A 23695-nucleotide genomic window follows, 5' to 3' on the forward strand; every position below is an offset into this window, starting at 1 on the left:
AAATAATAGGAAGAAAAACCATCAAAAATAGAGTTACTGTTCGGGACCTAACATATGATGTTCTGACCTCCAAATCCAATATCCACCATTCAAATAAAACACTAAGATGTTAGAATCACTTTTTAAATTTTTTAGCCTGATCCAACGGTTAATGAATCGACAAACGCAATTTGAAGGTTGCTGGAGAGGCAAAATTGCTGCAGAAAACACCCTTTTCTTCTCTCTTCTCTCTTGTTAAAAGATCTCTCAAAAAACCTCTTTTATGTGCCTAATGTCTCTCAATGACACTACCAATGAGCCATTGCATAATTTTCTCAAATTATCCTATTTATAAAGTGATATTTTTTTCTAAAGCCAAAACCAACTCCAAATAGGATTATAATTCCAATCCTTTTACAAATAGAATTAGGCAATGAGCCTTTGGCTGGAATATGAGCCATATCCTAACAATAATTGCATAAGTCGGGTCAGGGAAAAGTGGCGTGTAACCTAGAATCAAACATAGTACTGTCACCTAGTATTTGGAATCATGCAAAGCTACGATATGTAAGCATGATGAGTTCTTTTGAATTTCATTTGCCTATTGACAAACCTACAGTGTTAGAAGAGGATTTAAGGTTAGAGAATTTGAGAATTTTATATGGGCTTGAGCTTTCCTATTCAAGAGATACAAATGAAATTTTGAAAAGGTTCCCAATCTTTGAAGCCTTAGATTCAGCACTGAAGAACCAAAGGATTTAGTTTTCCTTACCTGAAGAAGGATTTTCTCCAATACCCAAAATGAGGCAGTTTACTTCTGATGCTAATTTATTTCTTCTTTATATTTCCAGTGTACTTTTCACCCCAACCATCCAGCAATTGGAAAAACTTTGTCTTCAAATCCCCCCTTTAACATATGTTCCCATAGAACATCATCAATATTTAACTTTAAGTCACTAATTTCACTTAATAATGCATCGACTGCTCCACTTATTTACCCACGACCTCATGACTACGATGCAGGCAAGTCTGGAACCCATAACATAATCCGAATGGGCATATACATGAACACATTATCAATTTACCATTTAAAGCAACATATAGTTTCACAATGTAAATCTCAGATACAACAATCAACATGGTAACACTTGGACCTTCAGATATCAATTATTACATAAGATAGACATGCTCAATTATAATCGACTCAATTTCTCTATCATCACATATGTAGTCAAGATCAATTCATAGATGATAGACATATAATGGTTTTCTCATGAAACCCATACTCAAACTGCTAGTGTATCGGCGTGACACCCAATCCAATAGTTAACATGACACCCTATCCAATATATGTGTCGAAATGCGACATCTGATCCAATATATGTGTCAAAATATGACACCCTATCCAATATATGTATTAGAATGCGACACCCAATCCAATATCACAATCATAATGCCCAATCATAGTCCATAACGAATAGTTCACACACTAGCACAATCAAGTAATCAGGCTCATTGCATGTAATTATTCACAAATAGTCATTTCATTAATTTCATTCTATCTTTCCCTTCGTTAAGAATATTTCATCAAGCCTTCTTTATTTAAGGCATCACTTTTGGGTAGAGCAAGTTCAAGATTATAGCTTTCACAATCTTGAGATTGTAGACCTATCACAACAATATATCAATCATCTAACCACAATAATTAAATGCATGATAAATATCATAATATTATCCAGTCACTATTAAGGGCCTGCCGTAACACGGTGATCAGGATGCGAGGGACCCCAACCATAAGTCATCTTAGCATTCATTGCATACATAAAGTAAAGAACGATATAAAGATAAGTGAAAGTAATCATAGGTGGGGTAAGGGAGTTAGGGAAATCCAACTCTATAAACGTCCAAACCGGACTACACCAATACATCGTCTAAACATGCCTCTAGTTTAACCTTCAATAGGGGCTTAGGACAAGCTCCTAGATCACCCTAGCAATAGAAGAAATGTCTAAGAAATAGTAACATGAATAAAAGTCTTGTCATAGGTAGAATAAGGCTCACCAACTTTTTCAAAATCTAAAGGAAACTCTAGCCATGAACGGGGTAGTCGTGAGTGTCGTCCATCCCTATATTATGAGACAATATAGGCAAAATATGCGTTGGTATATTTGAATGTACTAAGTATGTGAGGTATGCATGATAAGTAATAGAACATAATCAATATGTCATAAGATACATGACCAGTCATAATAAGCATGACTATAGCTTAAAAGCAATTTAAAACATAAGAATCTTTTGGTCAATGCATATCATAAAACTTCCAATTTTCAAGGTCATAACTTGATATCTTAAAGCTTAAATTGAACTTGTGTGAGATAGGACCTTTAACCGATAACTAAGACCATGCGAGCTACTACATGGAATCTAATGACTCTTGCATTGAGACAAGTCGATGACTCCTGCATCAAAATAAGAGAGGTTTCCTTGCCAGGGTATACTCCAAAGATAACTCAACTGAATTGGGCTATGTTGATCCACTAACTAGGCCATGAAGGCAACCTACGTGGGCAACGTAGTTTGGGACTTTAGGTTGCTACTAGGATTTCCTTGGATAACCAACTGTGTTATCCGACTGAACCCCACCTTGAAGTCTTCTCGGTACTTAGTCAATATCCCAATGGAAACTTATAAAACGTACTCATAACATTGTAGGTAAAGAAAGTAACTGCCTATCAATCCAGCTTTAAAATATTTAGGAATATCTCATCTAACTTGGTGTTTCATAAGAATCTATAACTATGGTGAAAATTATCCTTATCACCATCTTTAAACATATAATGATCTTTACTCTGATCATTATCTCAACTTTAACTTCAAAAATCATGATCTCAGTTGTAATTCATTGGAAACTATCTTTATAAATCATTTAACTCATGATTAACTCATAAAACCATATTTAACTTTGACCATCATTATAACTTTCATCATAAGATCATAATTTCAACTTTAAACCATGAACACTTTACTTGAAGATCATTGAACTCATAATCTATTCATGAAAATCATCTTTAACTTCATAATCTTAACTTGGAAATAGCCTCATGCATGGACATTCATAATTCAACTCAAAATCATGTAATTCATATGAAAACATGCATATAATGATCATTGATAACATCTAAAAAGGAATTAAGTCAGCCCAATACAACTCATCAAAACTAGGGTTCATAATCAATTTAAATTGAAAGAAACTTTAAGAAAAACCTTAGAACTTCATGGGTGAAAGGAACCCATGAATCAATACCCGCATACCTTGCTTGAATTCACTAGGAATACCTTAAAGAAATATGGAAACCCTAGATTGAATTTGGAGAAAAACCTTGAGAGCCCTTGTGAGTTTTTGCCTTAGAAATTTTGAGAGAATGAATTGAATAGAAGGAGATTTTGAAGAAAAGCGTATTTATAGACTTTGAACTTTGGCCTAAAAGTGTCTAGGTTTATTGAACTGAACTTTAGAAAAGACACAATTGCCCTTCGTTAAATCTGGAAAATTGACCCTACGGACACCCTTCTACGGATCGTCAATGTAATGATAAGCCGTACAAATGACCGGTCTTGGAGGCCTGAGAAAAAGCGTAAAAACAGTCTCCAAAGTTTAGGAATGACTCATGTTTACGACCCATCATAAAGGAAATGACTCATTTTTTAGACTCATCCAGTAGGTCTGAAAACTTACAAATATACTAGTCTTGGAAGTTTTGCGACGAGTGGTCTTTATGACCCGTCTTACCTTCTACGAGCAGTCCTGCAAGTTTGTAGACTTTGCCCTGACGGGTCCTTGAGGCTTGGCCTCTGAACTTAACTTACGAGGGGTTTTTATGATCTGTATACTCAAGGAAGACTCATATTGGAAGGTCGTAGAACCTCTCCTGAAGGAAACTCCAACTTTTGCTTGAAGGATCACTCTACGAACCTACTCTATGGGTCGTAGGAATCTCTATGAGCCGTTTCGGGACTAGTTCTCATGAATAAGTTCAAAATTTTTAGACTTTTCTCCTTGGTTCTAACTTTCTGACTTACGGGGTCTTATAAAATTTATAAATACTCAATTGAGAAAACCAAGCCTACCTGGGCAACAAGCAATTGTAGAAGGATTATAGCACAATCTCTGACTTTCAAAAGGAGAATCTATGGAGACATGCCTGAAATCCATGGGTTGTAGCATTCCTTGCTCTAGGAATCTCTTCTTCCCTTCTCTCCATTCTTAGAATAACTTCTTGGGAATTTCTAGGGTAATCCTCATCTATTTTGGCTCTTAGGAGAAGAATGAGCTAAAACAATACGCCCTTTATAACTTCTGACCCGTCGGATCCCGCTCTGGCTGCCCAATATGGCTAATGCTCGATATAATGGGCATAACCTTTTACTCTGAATTCCAAATAAGGCAAACTCAGTGGCATTGCAAAGAAGACTCATAGACATTTAATTTGATAGGTAATAGTCCATCTAATTCAATATAGGCTAAGATTTATGGTCATTTGAATTTGGTCCTAGTTTGAACTCAAGTTCAAAAATAAATCAAAAGGACACTTTCAACTCAACTTTGAGATATGATCATAGTACGACTATATTTCAGCACTAATGCACTCACATACCAACTAATTGATCCTAGTCTTATGATGAATGAAATTTGTATACCTTTATCACATATATTTTTAGTAACGGCGGGGTTAAGTCGTTACACTAAATTAGAAAGAAAATTGATTAACTTTAAGATAAAAGATAATTATGATTTAAGTAGATCTCAGTTGGTTAGGGTATCTGCTGATAATATATTGTGAAATAAGAGGAAAAACAAGAATACTAAACAAGAAAGGAACACAAAAGATAATGGAGAGTATAATGTAAAGAGTCATATTTAATCTCTTCAAGTGTCATTACAATCGTGAATGACAACCCTATTTATAGTTTGAAAAATAACTCCAAAAGTCACCATGTTAAATGTCATAATTAATAGATACATTCTTATCCAAAATGATTCATAGAACCTAGGAAATATGTATACATGAATATAAGTAGTTCATGCATCAAGCAAAAGGACAACCCACAAATTCAATGGATTTATAACACTTTTATTTTATTTTTTCATTTAATTTCCAAAAGAGCCACGACCACTGCCCAAATATGATTATTGTTTTTAAAAAAGAAAGTATTGGAATAGTGAATTAGAGACTTTTAATCTCAAAACTCAAATTTTTTGTACCTATAAACTATATACTACTCTGTCCCTTAGAATTGTGTTTTGTTGGCTTATTCACATGTTTATACTTTCATTTTTCGACTCTACTGAGTAAAAATTTTAGATCCGTCACTGCCAGAGTGGTATCCATTCTTGTTTGCAACTTAGAGGAGAAATCAATCAATAGAGAAAACTAGTGAAACAAACTTTGCAAAGCTACGACATGTGAGAATCGATGATTGTTCTATCTTTGAACTAACTGTGTTCGAAGAGGACACAAAGTTATAGACCTTGAGAATATTATATCAACTCTATCTTCTCTATTTGGAAGATCTAGAGGATACTATTACTGCTTTGCCAAATTGCATATCTAAATTATTGAGGGTTCACGAAACCCACCAAAGTACATTATTCTCATATTAAAAGAGCACTATAATAATAAGAAATGAAAACATAAGTACAAAAATGGGATTGCACAGACTAAATTGGGAACTTCAAAAATCATCATACTCCATAGTGCAAATATTCCAATCTTCAGCTATTACAACTATATGAAGGATTAATACTAATAAAAATAATTTTTGGTCCTAAATTCTTGGACTTTTCACTAAGCGCGAACTCGAGAAAGTAATTTGAACATTAAACTTGAAGATTTAGGATCCCAATAAAGTCCAATTTCATCACCAATGCCCAATCCGCGATCGTTGAGCAATTCAATGCACGAAAGAGAAAATCATCATTTTACAACTTCCTTAAGCAAGCACTTCCACCTTCATATTTCTTAGGGAAATTCTCCTCAGTTACATCCCACACGTCAACAGGCACACCACTCCCGTTCTCCAAACATTTGGCCCCGTCCAATGTCCAGTATCGAAGAATGTACTCAAACGTCTCAAAAAATGGAATCACCAGCTTTCCTACAACGACCTCGTCATTGGTAATCTTTTTATTGATCTGCCATGGGTTTTCCAAATTGATTTTTGGGGCAGGGTATATGTCCCTTATCTCAATTAGTTCTCGAGTCACTACCAATGGAGTGTTGTTAACTTTGCAAGCTGCTTCTTCTTCTTTTGATGGAAAGAAATTGTAAAATAATGTCTTCTTAGTGCTAAGCAAAGGCTTTTGATGAGATATTGAAGAAATATTTGGAAGGATACAATTCCCAAATAAAATAATAATCTGAAAAAAAGTGAGGCAGTAACGCTCTATTTATAACAATAAAATTCTAAACAAATTAGGTTTTAATTTCTATTCCATCTTTGAGAGGGAAACAAAGAATTATTATCCCTATTGGTTTTCGAAAGAAATTTATTGTCCTTCTTGAATTGAAAGAACATTTTCCTAATAGATTTGGGAAAGAAATTTATTTATCCTAATAGATTTGGAAAAATAATTTATTATCCTTCTAGGATTGAGAGAACCTTTTCCTACAATATTTCTACAACAATTATTAATACGGTTGTATATACTTCAATTTGTTGTGAAATTTGATCGGTCTAAGTAGCATTTGATTTTTTATTACTCCATTTTATTTTACTTTTCTAATTTTGATTTCGTACGGAATTTCAAGAAAATAAATAAAAAATTTGAATCGCGTGGTCTCAATTAGAATTTGACCATAAATTTTGAATCAGATTATGAAAATTTGCAATCAACTATTTGTTTGACCATAAATTTTAGATCAAATTTTGAGAATCTATCTTCAAAAGAATTTTAAGTTTCAAAATTTGAAAATTGCATCTTCAAAACTAAAATTTTCAAGTTCAAAATTTGTTGCCAAATGGGAGCTAAAATCTAAAGATTTTGAGTCACGGACGAAGGACTAAGACACATGAGAAAGTCCACAGCAACATGAAAAAATAGCTTACCCTTAGACTTGAACAAGATTTAATACTCCTATAAGCGAGGTCTCTCCGCGGTCAGCTGAATATTCCCTGTACTCAACAAAAGTCAGAGCAAGTGTAGTATCAGTATACAAAACAATAGTGTACTGGTAGGATCACACGGTTAGCTAGTAAGAGGATCATAGACAAGTAAACTCAACATGATAAGTACACATATACATAATAAGTTACTCAACCTCATCTACAAGAATATTCAGCAAGATCATAGTTCTATAACTTCAACATGCTATAACTTCACACAGGGTCCTCTCATGAAACCTACAAACACTCAACTTTGTGTCGAAATATGACACCCGTTCCAAGGTCTGTATCGTAATATGATACCTGATCCAAATATGTGTTGAAACATGACACCTGATCTAAATATATGTCGGAACATGACACCTGATCCCAGTCATGCAAACATCTACAATCATAGTTAATATTCAACATTTTATCACCAAGAACACGTTCATCACACAACAGGCTAGCAAGTGATCATATTACATATAATCTAGCATGTTTCCTTACTCATATACACATAAGCGTATCATAAAAAAAATTAACAAGTATATGAAACACATACGGGAAACAAAACCTTTACCTACCTCGAATTTGAGCTTGAACAACCTTAAAGTACAAGAGCTTTCCCTTTTCGGGTTCTTTCTTCTAATTCTTGTTCTTGAACAAGTCACATATATACAAGGATCAATAAAATAGCCTAATTCACAAAAATTATAACAAAATTCTTACCCAAGTCCAAAACCCATGATCCTAACCCCACCCTAGGGCTATTTCACACTAGTTTTAGTTCCAAACCTCTCCTAATGATTACCAATCATAGTTTCTAGGTTTTAGGAATCAAAAGACGAACTTAGGGAGTAAAATTATTACCTTAAGCTTGAAAATCCATGGGAAATCGATAAAAATTGTCCTAGGTCACCTCCTGTCATTCTAGAAATTGTTTTTGCAGAAAAAGACAATTTTTGGGGGTTTTCCCCACTTAAGTCGCGTATGTCCCGCTCTGTCAGACCCATCCCACTCTGGAGGCCCTTCTCTAGTGGGAGAAATCCCACTCTAAAAGGATGTGCAAAAATAGTGAGCTCAGAGTTTGAGCTCCAAGCCCCCATTTCACAACACATCCCTTCCCAAGGATGTATTAAAATATACTTTTCACGCTAAATCCAATTTTGGGAGTTTTGCTCGCCCAAATGCGATTCCTCGAAGATGTAAATGATTAGTATTGTCTTCGCTCTCATCTTACACAAATAAATCAGATATTATATGTCCGACCATTCATATGATAACCCTAGACCTCACCTAACTATGAATTCGTCCAAGTCTGGTCTAGGCTAATTTTTTTTGAAGTTACTACCCAAAGTTTTCTATCCTAAAATTTTTCCCCATTGTCCTATTTCTAACAATGGGGAAAGATCATTACAATAGATACCAATTTACCAATCACTCACCCCCGAGTGACTAACTAGGGAAAACAGGGCTAAGGTAGAGATAGAGTAGTATCTGTTTCGTCGAATAGTTAAGGATACTTGTCTTGCATGTCCTTTTCAGTCTCCCAAGTAGATTCCTCCACCGATCCATGTTTCCATTGCACCTTGATCATATTGATCTCTTTAGTCCTCAACTTCCGAATATCACGATCAAGGATAGCAATTGGTTCTTTCTCATACTGAAGTTCCTTATCTAATAACACCGAGTCCCATTTAATGATGTACTCCCCATCCCCATATGACTTTTTTAGCATTGATACATGGAACACCGGGTGTACTCTAGAAAGGATAGGTGGTAAGGCTAATTTGTATGCCACTGGCCCTACACAGTCAAGAATTTCAAAAGGTCCAATATAGCTAAGACTGAGTTTTCCCTTCTTGCCAAATCTCATCACCCCTTTAATTGGTTGTTATAACCCGTATTCTGCACATTAAGCCATTTCGGGATAACAGTAATAAGTCAAGGGCAAGGCTATGGTTGATCTTGTTGGATACAAAATTCTTATGACTAAATTGGAATTTCAACTTGGAAATATTAGAAAGAGTAAGGGGCAAAAATTGGAATTTCTCATGGAGGATGTTATATCCCGTATTTTATACGGTTGAATGTTTTAAGGTAGTCGTGGTAAAGTTAAGGGAATGAACATCTTCCAAAATTTATTTAATATACAAGTTGGATATGAATATTATTTATGATCATTAATAGTGTGGAAATATTGGAAAAGGCAAAGGGCAAAAAGGAAAATTCGCAAAGTGGCCTATGGTAATATTGTGGAAGGCTAAGGGTAAAATGAGAATTTCACAAAGTCTTCAAGAAGACTCATGTGGGCCCCACATGCCACATGGCAGCCCATGATTGGAGAAGAGGGGTGTGTTGGACCAATGAAACCTTGACATGTGTCACCACTTAGATCTTGACATTTGTCGCCACTTAGGGCTTGACACGTGTCACCACTTAGGGGATGACATGTGTCACCCCTAAAGTTGTATATATATATATGAGTCTTATGACTCATTAATTCCCATACTCATCTAGAGAGTTCAAGAGGGAGGAACCGAAATTACAAGAAAAAAAAAAGAAGAGAAGAGAAGAGAAACTTAGGCTAGAAACAAGGAAAGAGCTACGATTTGGGAGGAGAAAAAGGTAAGTTCTCCGATTCCGTTCCAAGAATTAATCATATGAGCTATACCATGATGTTATGAAGATGTTAGTAATGAAATTTTATGGTTTGAAACAGCCCAAAACGTTACCAAACAGCCAATAAGTTTCAGCTGCGCTAAAGGAAATTCCGAGGCAAGTTTTGGCGTGTTTTGGTGAATTTCGGGAAAGGTAAAGTTTTCTGTTTTGAACTGGACTTTATGATGATGTTATGAAGTATATTACATGTCTTAAAATATGCTGAAAGTGGAAAAAAATGTATAAGGATGTTTGACGTTGGAAACAAACTAAATGGAAGTCGTAGTAGTTAAATCGAAGTCGTGTAGTGTGTTGTTGTTGTGGTGCTGCTGTTTGGTGGAGGTTTAATTGTGTGTTGCAGGGCTGTAAAGTACTCAAAAATGGATGTGGTTGCTGCTGGTTGCAGCCACACAACCCTCCGTTTGGTATGACTACACATTTTACGAAATAAAGGTTAGAAACTCTGTTTTGGTACCGTAGTTTGGAATGAGTTGTATAGAGCTTGTATTGTGTAAAGTTGAAGTGATTTACTTGTATACATGCTGCTGGCTGTTGTTGTTGGTATGGTTGTTGACATGGTGGCCGAGTTGATAACTCAGGGATGTTCAAGTTACAGGGGAGATGCTGCCCGATTTTCGGTAGATTCGGAGCTAGTAATAAACAAGTCGAGAGACATAGATAAGGAAATGATTCCTATGGTTACTTGGGTGTAGAGTTGGAAATTGGAAAGTGAAAGTTTATTAACCTTAGTATTAATTTCATGTTAAATAGGTTCAAGAGACGACGAGGCGAGCATAGTTAAGAGTAATCCGTAAGAGGTATGTAAAGCGAACCTTTCTTTCTTTTGGCATGTATTTGTTATAAGTATGTAAAGCATATTCTTTCGATTTTCAGGTTTTGACATAAGTATGTAAAGCTAATATTTGTTTTGGTATGGTATTTATGAAACAAAAATATGACTTTTATATAGTTTCAAAGAGGTTCCTATTCCTAGAGCCATTAGGATGGACAATTCCTTGATTTCCAAAAGGTATTTTATTATGCTTCGATACGTCTATATGATTCCAGAAGATTTATTTTGATATAATCCAGGGCAACTTTCGAAAGGTACTTGACATAGGTCTCGTCTCGATTTTTAAATGATAGCTCATTCTGATTATTCCATTGAGTCTTAAATATGATTTAAATTGCATATAGTTTCTCACTACTCCACTCGTGGATGCCTCAATGCTTCTTTCACTGAGCCTGGGCCAGGATATGTTTTCGTGCGTATTTCTCTGCATTGTTCGCCGTGTCCCGACGTGAGGGGGCAAGTATGACATGTACCATGGGGTGGTAAATATTATGCCACGGAGTTATGCTGTGCCATGTACATATATGTTTGTGATATGATATGATATGATATGATTTGATATGGCCATCTGATATGATATGATTTGTTACGGAGATATTCCCTACTCTGATGTTATGCTGTGCCGTGGCGCCGATGATGGGAGGGCGACCACACTTTGTTCACCGAGTCCCATAATGGGGCCGGATATGGCATATGTTTTTCTGTATACATTATCTGAGGTTTTGATCAGCATTTGATATCTCCGAACATTTTGTTCAGTTTTGTACATTCTATCGCGGTAATGACTTTACTTATTACAACCCATTATATGTGGTTTGATAAACATTTGATATTTTTGGATATTTTGCTCATTTTTGTACATTTTGCTCTGGTAATGACTTTACTGATTTCAGTCCATGCTTTACATACTCAGTACATTTTCCGTACTGACCCCCTTTCTTCGGGGGCTGTGTTACATGCCCGCAGGTACAGATGATTGGTTTGCTGATCCGCTTGCTTATGACATCCACCATGTTGGTCGACAGTACTCCTTTGTTCGGAGTTCTATTTTGGTACTGACACCTTCTGTTGTATATATATATATATATACGTTGTTCAGGGTACGGCGGGGCCCTGTCCCGTCATATGACTAGGATATCATTCCGTAGAGGTCTGTAGATATGAGATGTGGGTTTTGTATATATGTTTTGGGTTTTGTGTGTTTCGTTATGGCCTATCGGCCCTCGTGCGTTATATCTATTTTGTGATCTATTTAGAGATCCCTTCTAATCATTACCTATGTTTATTTGATTAATGTACTAAGTGGGGATAAGGGTACGTATGGGTGCCTAACTCGGGCACCAGTCATGGCCTACGAAGTTGGGTCGTGACATTGGTGATACTTTAGAAGTACTTGCTCACCAACCTCGAATGTCATATATCTTACCTTACGATCAGCATACTCTTTTTGACGACTTTGAACTGCTAGAAGCTTAGCTTGGATGCTCCTTGCGTTATCTTGAGTGTCCCTTACTAAGTCTACCCCCAATGGCTCTACTTCTCCAGCTTCAAACCACCCTATGAGAGACCTACACCCCCTCTTATAAAGGGATTTAAATGGTGCCACCTCGATGCTGCAATGGTATCTATTGTTGTGGGATAACTCATATAAGGGCAAAAACTTGCCCTAATGCCCTCCAAAGTCGATCACACATGCCCTCAACATATCTTCCGACACTTGTATAGTCCTTTCTAATTGCCTATCTATTTGTGGATGGAAAACAGTGCTGAAAGTGAGTTGAGTGCCCAAATCTTCATACAACGTTCCCCAAAATTTGGAAGTGAACTACGTACCACGGTCTATAATGATAGAATGGGGCACCTCGTGCAAATTTACTATCTCTTTCACATAAATCTTGGCCAGCTATTTTGCATTGTAGTCTACTCTAACCGAGATAAAGTGTGCTGACTTTGTTAACCTGTCAACCACCACCCAAATGGAGTCATACTTCCCCAAAGTCTTGGGAAGTCCTACAATGAAGTCCATGGTTGTTCTCTCCCACTTCCATTTAGGAATGAGCATTCTTTAAAGCAAACTTGCAGGTCTTTGGTGCTCATATTTCACTTGTTGGTAGTTCTGACATTTGGCTACATATTCAACTATGTCTTTCTTCATATCCAGCCACTAATATAACCATTTTAAGTCTTTATACATCATAGTCACCCCAGGGTGAATAGAGTATCATGAACCGTGAGATTCAGACAGGATTTTCTCAATTAGTTCATGTACCTGGGGAACACAAATCATTCCCCTAAAGTGGAGCACCCCACCTGCATCAAATGTTGAGTCTTGAGCCTTGCCCATCAACATTTTTCCTCTAATTTCATTTAAGTTAACATCCTCAAACTGCTTGGTCTGGATCTTCTCTATAAAAGTGGGCCTTTGATCAACTACGAACATTATCCCACCTTTCTTTAAGATGCCTAGCCTTATGAACTTGGCCTCCAAAGCCTGAATTTCTCTAGCTATGGGCCGCTTAAGGGCTCCCAAATAGGCTAGACTGCCCCATGTTAATCGGTTTCCAACTCAACGCATCTTCCACCACATTAGACTTACCTGGATGATACTAGATAGTAACATCATAATCTTTGAGCAACTCTATCCTTCTGCGTTATCTCAAATTCAAGTCCTTCTAGGTAAACACATACTGCAAACTGTGGTGATCAGTAAACACCTCATACTTGGCACCATATAGATAATACCTATAGATTTTTAGGGCAAATACTACCACTGCCAACTCCAAGTCATGAGTTGAGTAGTTCCTCTCATCCATCTTTAACTATCGTGAAAATTATGCTACAATGTTCTTATCCTACATCAACACAGCACCTAAACTGGAATGTGAAGCATCATAATAAAGAATAAAGTCTTTACCTTAGATTGATAGGGTCAAAATTGGTGTTGTGGTCAGAAGAGTCTGAGTTTTTGGAAGCTCTATTCACACTTGTTAGTCCACTCGAATGACACATTCTTTTTAGTCAACCTGGTCAAGTGAGTAGCAATAAAAGCAAAGTTTTTCATAAACAAGCGATAATAACTGGCTAGTCCCACAAAACATCTAACCTCGGTCACGAAATTAGGCCGATCCTAGTTCTTAACCGCCTCAATCTTTATGGATCTACCATTAACCCTTCCTTTGAAACAACATGGCCTAAAAAGGCCATTGAAGGCAGCTAGAATTCACACTTAGATAATTTTGCATACAACTTTTGTCTTCCCAAAACACCTAAGATAATTCGGAGATGGTCAGGATGTTCTTGTTCACGCTTTAAATATACCAATATATCATCTATAAATACTATCATGAAGAAATCCAGGAATGACTTGAACACCCTATTCTTCAAACTCATGAAGGCTGCAGGTGCATTAGTCAACCCAAAAGACATCACCAAAAATTCATAGTGCCCGTACCTGGTTCTAAAAGTTGTTTTGGGCAAATCCTCAGGCCTAATTTTCAATTGATGATATCCAGACCTGAGATCAATCTTTTAGAAGACTGAAGCACCTTACAATTGATCAAAAATGTCATCAATATGAGGCAAAGGGTATTTATTTCTGATGGTAACCTTATTCAGTAGTCAATAGTCAATACAAATTCTTATACTACCATTCTTTTTCTTGACAAACAATACTGAAGCGCCCCAAATGGAAGCACTAGGATGAATGAACCCCTTATCAAGAAGCTTTTGGATTTGAGCCTTAAGCTCTCTCAACTCTGTTAGAGCCATACGGTAGGAAGGAATGGAAATTAGATGAGTACCCGGCTTTAAGTCAATACATAAATCTATATTTCGGTCAGGAGACATACCACGCAAGTATGAAGGGAATACTTTCGAAAATTCACACACTACTGGAATAGACTCAATTGAAGGAGACTCTACATGCACATTTTGGATATGGGCCAAATGGGCCAAACAATCCTGCCTTACCATTTTTCTAGCTTGGAGAAATGATATGACCTTAGCTGGTTTAGGCTTATACACCCCTTCCCACTCTAACCTCTCCCTCCCCGGATCTTTATAGCCACAGGTTTTGCATTGCAATTAAGTACAACAAAGTAGGGGGACAATCAAGTCATGCCTATGGTCACATCAAAATATGTCATATCTGAAATCACTAAGTCAACTCAATTCTGGTATTCCATGAACACAATAGAACAAGCACGATACACATGGATGACTATAATTGACTCTCTAACAGGGGTAGAAGCATAAACCGAGGCATCTAGTCTTTCACACAGGGCATTAAAACTCAAGGCATATTTCACAAATATATAAGAATAAGTAGAACTCGGATTAAACAAAATAATAGCCATCCAGTCACCAACAAGAATAGTACTTGTGATCACTACGTCAGATATCTCTATCTGGGTCTTGCTTGAAAAAGCATAAAATTGAGCCTAGTCATCCGACGGGCTACCTCTCTGCCTGACTGGGCTGCTCCTTAACCTATACTACAATTACCTAGGCCCCCATGACCTCTCGTATTTCCTCCTCGCCTATCCTATGGACGTTCTCTACCATTGCTCCCCAGTTGCTAGTATTACTACCCAGGCCTACTGAGGTGCTGAAACTATCCTGCAGGGGTGAGGATACTCCCTCTATATATGTCATGACTCTCTATAATTAAAATAGTCGCAATAAAAAAATGTGCGGCTACCTGAGAATAATGCTCTCTGGCCCTCATGGATGGGATATTGTTGTGGAGTACCTGAAAAACTGCCAGTAGAAGTGGACAGTGCTAACTGAATTGACTAAGCTACAATTAACGACCTTCCTGACCCTCTGAAATAGGATTCCTAGAAATTACCCATGCTTCTCATACCTTCAACCTTTTTTACAAAGTCCGTGACTTCGTTGAAACTCCTGCCTGAAGAAGTCATATGGACGGATAGTACCTGCAACTCGAGTTTCAACTCCTTCACAAACAACCTGATCCTCTTCTTCTTTGTAGTGACCAGCTGAGTATCAACGTATAAAACTTGGCCTCATAAGCAGCCACTGATAACCTTTCCTTCTCCAGGGCCATAAATTCATCTTTTTTCCTATCCCCTAAAGTACGGGGCACATACTTCTCTAGAAAGAGGGCATGAAATTGAAACCAAGCAAGTGGCAGAAACACGGGAAAACAACACTCTACATAAGCCCTCCACTACTGCTTGGCCTTACCCTGCCGTTGAAATGTCATAAATTATACTCCATATTGGTGCACTATACCCAGCTTGTGCAACGTAGCAATCAAGAATAAATTCATAAACATATTCATTTTCAGAACAATGGAAGAATGGAGGTTTGAATTGTAGGAACTTTGTAAGCATGTCATGCTCAGTACCAATCATTACTGGACCCATGAGTGGTTTGAAGAAGGCATAAGTGCCTACCACCTCATTTGCTAGCTGAGTTACAGTAGCAACAGGATGAGCAATAGGAGCTGATGCTGTGGGTATGGCTCTAGTGACGGCCAACCCACTCAAGAAAGCCATGATCTGCTGAGTTAGTATAGGGTCAGAGGGGGAATACCATCAGCTCCAGTCTAGGTGCAATCCTCCTGTTCAACATGCTTTTCTTCCTCTCCAACTTCTATCTCTCTCTCTAACTTGTTCTAGGGAGCGAGAGGGGCCTCATATACTAATACCTCCTTAATTGGAACCTCCACTCTAGCAAATGTTGCTCTACATCTGACCTTGCCTCACCTCCCTCTCCTTCCTCTACCTCAGCCTCTCCCTCGAACATCGGGCTCTTCCTCTGTTTCCACTAGAGCTACGAGCCTTACACCATTATAGCTCATGTTAACCATCTGCAGATAAGAGAGTGAAAAAGGTTAGATACTAAATTGGATCACCAGATACTAATTGGAATCAAGTTATAGCATGAAGGAAAAAAGACAATGAAACTTTTCCTAAAATCTTGTAGCCTCTCGAAGAAAAGTACAAACGTTTTTGTAGCATTCCGCAAGACTCTACTAGACTCATTTTAGAACAATGAGATCAATGAAATTAGGCTCTGATACCAACTTTGTCATGACCCCAACTGGCCATTACTAACACCCACACTAACCCTCTGATGGGAGAACCATTTTCAATAGCCCAACAACAATAATCGTGATGTATACCAAAGTTTAAAAATGCAAAACAGGTGTAAATCAAGAATAAATGTTGAGTTCCCATAAACTCAAAAACCATCTAATTATAAATCCAAAATATGCGAAAGTAAACACATCCTAGGAACTGAAAGTCATTGTATCAAAATTCTAAAAATAAACTAGTCTAGAAATGGAAATACAAGTCCCAAAAGATATCATTAATGAAAATAGCAGTTGTTAGAACATTTGAGTCCCAGACGAAGGACTAAGACGAATGAGAAAGTCCACGGTAGCATAAAAAAATAGATCACCCTTGGACTTGAATGAGATTTACTACTCTAGGAGAGGTCTCTCTATAGCCGGCTGAATATACCCCGTACTTAATAAAAGGCAGAGCAAGTATAGTATTTGTACATAAAACAACAGTGTAATAGTAGGTTCATGCGATTAGCCAGTAAGCGGATCATAGACAAGTAAACTCAACATGACAAGCACACATATACAAAATAAGTTAACCAATCTCATCTACCACAATATTCAGCAAGATCAAAGTTCTATAACTTTAACATGCTATAACTTCACACAGGGTCCTCTCATGGGACCTATAAACACTTAACTTTGTGTTGAAATATGACACCTGATCTAAGGTCTATGCCAGAATGTGACACCCGATCTAAATATGTGTCAGAACGTAACACCCAATTTAAATATGTGTCATAACATGACACCCAATCCTATTTATGCAAACAACCACAATCACACTCAATATTCAACATTTTATCACCAAGAACAAGTTCATCATACAATAGGCCAACAAGTGATCATTTCACATATAATCTAGCATTTTTCCCTACTCACATACACATATGTATATTATAAAATAATTTAACAAGTATATGAAACACATATGGGGAAAACAATCATCACATGCCTCGAATTAGAGCTTCAACAACCTTAATGTGTAAGAGCTTTCCCTTTACGGGTTCTTTATGCTAGTTCTTGGTCTTGAACAAGTCACATATACATAAGGATCAATAAAATAGCTCAATTTACAAGAATTATAACTAAATTCTTACCCAAGGCCAAAAACCATGATCCTAACCCAACCCTAAGGCTATTTCCCACTATGCGTTTCAGTTCCAACCCTCCCCCAATGTTTACCAACCATAGTTTCTGGCTTTTAGGAATCAAAAGAAGAATTTAGGGAGTAACATTCTTACTTTAAGCGTGAAAATCCGTGGAAAATCAACAAGAATCGCCTTAAGTCACCTCTTGTCGTTCTAGACCCTTTCCGCTCTAGCGGGATATGCGAAAATAGTGAGCTTAGAGTTTGAGATCCAAGCCCCCATTTCACAACACATCCCTTTCCAAGGACGTATTAAAATATACCCTTCATGCCAAATTCAATTCCGGGAGTTTTGCTCGCATAAATGCGATTTCGCGAAGCCGTAAATGCTTCGTATCATCTTGGGTACCTGTTGACACCCAATTTTGTCCCTCCACAATGAAATTAGCTATCGAGTTTCTTTGAATTTTGAACATTTTTGAAAATAATTAGCTTTTATATAAACAAAGATATTTTCATGTTATTTTAACTATTTTTATCTTTTTATAAATTTTAGTATAATACACATATTTCTATATAATTGTATCTTTGATTACTATTTATGTGGTTATTTAAAAATTATCTCAAAAAGATTTTATTTTTTATTAAATATAATGTTAGTTAGGTTAGTTTAATTATAGTTTGTATTTTTGAAATTTTTAGTTTTTTCTTTAAAAAAAATAAAAAAATTCCTAACCTCACACATCAAAAATCCTTGAGGGATTTGGGTTTTTGGAGCCTATATAAAGGTTCATATTCTTATTAAGAAGAAGGAAGAAGGGAGAGGTTTTTTAGCCACCCCAAAATTGAAAATTTTCGTAACTTTTCTACGATTTTGCTATCTTGCCCCCAGCCTAAAAGTTGTGAAAATTTCTAATTTTCAATCTATATTTTTCTTCGAGGAAAATAGGAGATTGAAGTCGAAATTCAGGCTAACAACGGAGTTCTTATAATGTCGAACCCACAAAGTTTGAGTCTAAATTTTTAGTTTTTCTTTTTGTGGATTGGAGTTCCGTCAAGCTCTTGGGTGGTGGTGAAGTCGTCTTCATTCTCGCTGCCCGAAAAGAGGAAAAATCTTTTTTCAGGTTTATTTTATTTAATTATTTCATGTTTTATATTTAGTTGATTCGTAGTTTTTTTAGCATGTATTAAGAATAGTTAGATTAATAATAAAAAAAATTTATAATTAATATGTGTTAGCATTAATTAGCTAGCATATGTTAGGATTATTTCATGAAAGCACTTAGTTTTGTTCATTATTTTTCCAAGTAGTTTTCTTTGGCAATATAGATTTTCATGTTTTCAATTTCTTCTTTTAACATTATTTAGATAATAAAAATATGTTTAAGTTATTATTTAGTTAGAACTTTCATGGCCTAATTGATTTAATTCTTTCTTCAAAATTTGAGTTAGTATAGCGTATATATTAATTTCGTGTCCTTTAGATACTTGAATATATTTCTTCTTTCATTTTCTTTGTCTACATATAATATATGTTATTAGTCCCCTCTAGGATGCCCATCAATTTGATAAATTAACATATCATGATATATTCCTTAGTTTAGCTTAAGATTAGTACATGCATATGTAATTTTATTTTGGTGCATGTGATATCGATTCGAGTCCATCTTTGGACTCCATCCTTGCATATTATTGACTTTTGAGTATCCCATTATCTTGCTCAAATTGCTGGAAAGTTGATACATGAAAAAATGTTAATATATATGGTTTGAATATTGGTATTGTATACACAGAATACAGGTGGAAAAAAGTGTTATATACATTGATATATAGTGTATATATATGTAGTCTGATATGCAAGAAAATAATATTGTATACACTGATATAGAGTGATATACAATAGATACATGGAACAAAGAGATGGTATACAGTGTGTATACAATTCGATATATAGAAACAATATTATATACACTATATACAATATATATATACAGTCCGATATATAGTGTATATACAACTGCGATATACAGTAGAAATAGGCGTAAGGCCCAAAACACAAATGTTCCAACAGCTTAGTCCAGGCGTATAGAAACTAAGTATCGGGTCATATTTTCATGTGTTATTTATTGTTTATTTATATTGATTCGGGTTGTAATAATTTATTTACTTATGTTATTTATGCTTGTTTAGATATTAATTTTAATTTATTTTAACTTAATTAGATTCTCCTAAAGATAAACCAATTCATGTTAATTTACTCTTTAAATGATTTTCTATCTTTACTTAGTCATTTGATAAACTTTTACTTTTTTTATATACATGTATATTATTTTCAATGTTTAAGTTTGATCATTTTTTCTAAAAAATAATTTTAAAGTCTTCGTTTTCTTTTAAATTAATATTTTCAAAAGTTAGTCAAATAATTTTTTAAATCATCGAATAACCGCGTGTTAGTGGCCACTTTGAATGCTTAATACCTTCTCAAAGTGGAAATAAGAACCTCGTACATTTTTCTCTGAATTTTTAAGATTTAAATCTGGTAGGGTATTTTAAATTAAGTTTTCTTAATTTCTTTAAAAAATTAAGTGACGACTCTTTTTTTCTAAAATTGATTTTTTTCTCTATAAAGTTGAAATTAATTTTAAACTATTTTTTTCTGACATAATAGAAATGGCGACTCTGCCGAGGAATCTAATAGGTTCTAACCATTAGATTTGATTATTTGGCTATGTTTGTAATAATGTTTATTTGTTTTTATTTGTTTAAATTTTATAAATTATAACTATTGCACTTCATTACATTAAATTCCGCCAAATGACAAATAATTTGCATTAGGATTAAGGACGGTTACGTAATCACCTGCAGATGTTCCTTCAGAAAATAACCATTACTTCTTGAATTAATAAATGAGTTGTTGGTTCGTGGTCGTCCAACACCGTTTATTATATTCAACCACCAGTTTGTCTGACTCGGGTAAGCAGTCTCTTTTGAAAGCCCACAGAGTCCACCAAGCGTAGAGTGAAATCAAAATTCTGATTTAGTGCATTGGCCTAAGATGACCCAATACCCAAGGCATATTGGACTCATTAGAAAGACCACCTTGAGTCCAGAAACAACCTTCGGCCTAAATGGAGAATCATACTTATGTGTCTAAATTTGAAGATTGTATATGTTGTTTGTCAAACCATTGTCCCTCACGATTGAGATTTTAATAGCTTAGTCTGACAAAGAAGGATCTTCACAAGTTTTTAATCTATCCAAAAGGCGTTGACGTTCGGAGATGTTAAGAAGTCAAGAATGAAGGATATTTCACGAAGTCTTAGTTTAGGATTGTACCCCCAAATGAGACTGACTATTTGTATCTCATTTTTTCTATTATGTATCTCATTCAGTTTATTCATAAAGATTGTATAGGTATTATTTTTGGGGGCAATGGAACGTTTCAAATGGCGTTATATATACTTCAAATCATTAGGCCTACCTTTGACACAAAAGGGTCACAAACCTGTTTAAGATTCGCAATATTTGTTTATGTGTTATATACCATTACGGTTTGTGTGAATATGTTACTTTATTTTGAGACATTCTATCTCACCAGTTGACACCCAATTTTGATCATTCACAACGCAAATTAGCTATCGAGTTTCTTGGAATTTAAAATATTTTGAACTAATCACCTTTTATAAAAACATAGATATTTTCATATTATTCTTAACTATTTTTATCTTTTTATAAATTTTAGTATTATATACATATCTCTATATAACTATATCTTTGATTACTATTTATGCGGTTATTCAAAAATTATCTCAAAAGATTTTATTTTTTACTAAATACAATGTTAGTTAGGTTAGTTTAATTATAATTTATATTTTTGAAATTTTTAGTTTTTTCTTTAAAAAAAATCATTCTCCCACATCGAAAATTGATGAAAAATTTGGATTTTTGGAGCCTATATAAAGGCTCATATTCTTATTAAGAAGAGGAAAGAAATGAGAGGTTTTTTAGCCTCCCAAAGTTAGAAATTTTCTTAACTTGACTAGAATTTTGGACTTTTGTCCCCAGCCTAAAAGCTATGAAAATTTCTAGCTTTCAATCTATATTTTTTTTCAAGGAAAATAGGAGATTTAAATCAAATTTTAGGCTAAGAACATTGTTCTTATAACATCGAACCTACAAAGGTTTGAGTCTAAATTTTCAATTTTTCTTTTTGTGGATTGGAGTTCTATCAAACTCTTAGGTGATGGTGAAGTTGTCTTTCGCTCGTCGTCTTTAGTCTCGCTGCCCAGAAAGAGGTAAAATCTTTTCTCAGCTTTATTTTATTTAATTCTTTCATATTTTATATTTAGTTGATTCGTAGTTTTTTTTAAATATGTATTAAGAATAGTTAGATTAATGATAGAAATTTCTTATAGTTAGCATATGTATCAAAAGGGTGGCATATCTCGTGTTTTTAAGCTAAACATATTGCAAGAAATACATTTTTCCATTTCATTATGCTCATATTACACATGTGTCTACTGATGGTCTTGTCTTAGATTTTGTAGTATTCATCGCTACAATGGCTTGGGACATAATTTTTTAAAAGATCTCAAAAATTCTACAAGAATATCAAAATTAGTTCGAAGTCAAGTTCAAATGATCTCCAACATTGCTAGAATGGAGCGAACACAAATTCAAGATGTGAGCCACTAATGCCTCGTATAGACTTCCATCAAAGACATGAGTCCTAACAAACACAAATTATTCAAGAGAAAAAAATAAATATGTGAAAGTATCGATAGTACGACACTTTCCCAATCATCGAGCCATCCACCTCGTTATAGTGGAAAAACATCGAGCGATCTCCTTATTACAGTGGACAATCATTTAACTCATCCTAGAGGATGACATTTGCATATTTATTTGCCGAGAGGGCCATTTTATTTTCATTGCATTACCAAGAGGGTCATGCATCATTCAAATCATCCAAGAGGATGACATTGCATATTCATTGCCAAGAGGGCCATTTCATTTTCATTTCATTACCAAGAGGGTCATGCATCATTCAATTCATCCAAGAGGATGACATTTGCATTTTCATTTGTCAAGAGGGTCATATATCATTCAAATCATCCAAGACGATGACAATGCATATTCATTGTCAAGAGGGCCATTTCTTTTTCAATGCATTACCAAGAAGGTCATTCATCATTCAAATCATCCAAGAGGATGTCATTGCATATTCATTGTCAAGAGGACCATTTATATTATATTACCGAAAGTGGTAATATTATTGTCGAGAGGGCCATCATCATATCATTGCCGAGAGGACCATTTTATTTTTATTGCATTACCAAGAGGGTCATGCATCATTCAAATCATCCAAGAGGGTGACAATGATATTCATTGCCAAGAGGATCATTCATATTATATTACTAGAAGTGGTAATATGATTGCAAAGAGGGTCATTCATATTATATTATCAGAAGTGGTAATATCATTGCCAAAAGGGTCATTATTATATCATTATCGAGAGGGCCATCATTATGCTATTGCCGAGAGGGTCATCACCATTATCATATCATTGCTGAAAGGGCCATCATCATATCATTGCCGAAAGAGTCATCATGATATTATTGCCGAAAAGTCCATCACTATTAACATATCATTATCGAAAGGGCTATCATTATATCATTCCCAAGAAGGTCATCATCATTATCATCATATCATTTTCGAAAGGGCCATCACCATTATCATATCATTATCGAGAAGGCCATCATTATATCATTGTCGAGAGGGTCATTTCATTGCATTGCATTGCTAAGAGGGTCGTGCATCATTCAAATCATCCAAGATGTTGAAATTTATATATTTATTTGTTGAGAGG

Source organism: Solanum dulcamara, chromosome 2 (assembly GCF_947179165.1).
Source record: "Solanum dulcamara chromosome 2, daSolDulc1.2, whole genome shotgun sequence".
Taxonomy (NCBI): domain Eukaryota; kingdom Viridiplantae; phylum Streptophyta; class Magnoliopsida; order Solanales; family Solanaceae; genus Solanum; species Solanum dulcamara.